The 2,008-nt window shown below is 45.1% G+C and overlaps 1 long non-coding RNA gene across 1 annotated transcript in view; it reads right to left on the bottom strand.

Annotated features, from left to right (window-relative positions):
- Positions 1-921: 921 nt before the first annotated feature.
- Positions 922-2,008, bottom strand: part of LOC109294244 — a 10,850-nt gene continuing 9,763 nt past the window's right edge. Inside the window, exon 3 of the long non-coding RNA XR_002096487.1 lies at positions 922-1,018. This is a non-coding gene — a long non-coding RNA (uncharacterized LOC109294244). The remainder of the gene's footprint in view (positions 1,019-2,008) is intronic.

Here is a 2,008-nt window from a genome sequence, read left to right as displayed (position 1 = left end):
TTTCTTTCCACCTCCAACATCATGCAGATAATGTCATCCAGCTGGCTTTGCCCCCTCAAAGCCAGTGGGTTCTGCATTACAGATAATAGGCACATAGCTTGATCCAGTCCATAATGAACCCTTGGAAAGGTTCCCCAGTTGTCTGTAAAACAATACTGTATGTTCATATCATGCCTTTATTCACAAAAGATCTCCACATGTTTTGCAAACTGCTTTTGGATATAAGTTGTTTTGCTTTTACACTGAATTGCAGCTGCCTCTGGGGTGGAATACAGCAAGAGGTTAACACTGCACAGCAGCTTGTGATAGAAAACAAACAGCACCATGCCAACACCTCAGCTAGTGTAAACTGGAATATTCCCATTGACTTCAAAGGAATTATGCTGATTTACCCCAGATGAGCACCTAGCTGAGCACACCCAATAGCATTGCTAGGGCAGTAAAAGGTTGGCACTAGAATATAACTCTCAAAATCTATATTGGGCCAGGATGTATGTGCTCACTACAGTAGTAGTTTGGGGTACCTGGAGTTTTCAATGCGTGAGATACAACTGTATCCTCCCCTATTTTATTCTAGTACAGACTTCTTTTCAAAAGGCCCTTTTGTTGAACGTATTAAATACATATGCTTTACCTAGAACAGCAGTCCCTCAGGTAAATCTCTCATAAGAACCCATGCTCCCTCTGTATGAACCGTCTCTCTCCCCCACTGGTATTAGTGGAGCAATCAGACACCTTGGCCTTTCTCTTTTCCAAGGTGCAGCATTTCCCAAATCTCAACATGCAGATCTTATGCATTTTGGATCATTTCTATTCACCTGATTGACTCAGAGACCTGTCACTGGTGCTATGGTCTGGTGAGTAAATATCTCATTCAGCACACGCACCAATTTGGGAAATGCATAATACCTGCCTGACAGGCTGTAATGGCTTGGAGGGGGGTGTTGAGATCCAGTGATGATGAAATCAACTCTTCCACAAGGCAGGCCTATGACTTTGGAGAGCTGATTGCACCACACTGCAGGAAGATAAAGTAGATACACATTTCATGGTCCCACCATGGCACCAGGCATGGATCAGCTGAGTCACCAGCATGTAGAAGGCTCTGCATGGCCAGGGAGTAGCAGGACCCTGATAAACTTCTTCCTAGCTAAGGGGTTTCAGCCTTGTTTGCCCTACTGACTGCCCTACCTGGCATGAAACCTGCTGTACTCGCCTGCCCCACCCCACCCAAAATCTCTTCCTTGTGCCTCTCTATCCAGAAGGAGGGAATGATGCCCCCTCAGCCAGCTGTATTCGGGGTTTATTTGAAATCCAGTCCATTCTCAAAGAGCTTGACCTATAAATAGTTTCAACACTCAGGCCAAGTTGTGATGTCCGTCAGCTCATGCTGAAAAGTGCCACACCTGATACACGGTCCCACTGGCACCCTGAAAGCCACACTGCACTAATTGTTAGCAATATCAGAAAAGCCACGAGCACCATTGCATCAGTCTCACCAGCCACTCAGAAGCCACCTAGACATCCTGTGATGCATGTGGCAAACCTCTTTTCTATAAGCTTTGCATCCTGAGGCCAGTATAGCATACAACCTGCTGAGTCTAATGCTGCTTGTGTACCTGCCTTATTAAAAACGCTACTGTAGCCACCTGATGTGCAGTGTGTTCCTGCGTGCTGGTGCCCTGCTATGGCCAGACCGCTAGTGTACATCTGATAAAGTGTCCCTGACGCTGGAACAACTCCACGATGCCAGTGTCATGAGGGCAGCACCCAAGTCAGAACAACTCAGCCATTCCCAGCAGCACCAAAACCACGTTTTCAAAAACAGTGAGCTAGGCCCAAAACATGTTGACGTGGACCCAAAAAGCACAATACCTTTTTTAAAACAATACATTTTCATTTCTTTTTATTTCCCTTCCAGTTTTCTGTGCCCTTACTTATGTCTTCTTACATACATCTTCTATAAGGCTAGAAATGCACTTATTAAAAAAAAAAAAAAAAAACAGCC

The sequence above is a fragment of the Gavialis gangeticus genome, unplaced genomic scaffold (assembly GCF_001723915.1).
Source record: "Gavialis gangeticus isolate Ggan-Ray unplaced genomic scaffold, GavGan_comp1, whole genome shotgun sequence".
Taxonomy (NCBI): domain Eukaryota; kingdom Metazoa; phylum Chordata; order Crocodylia; family Gavialidae; genus Gavialis; species Gavialis gangeticus.
This window is presented reverse-complemented; position numbering and strand designations above follow the sequence as displayed.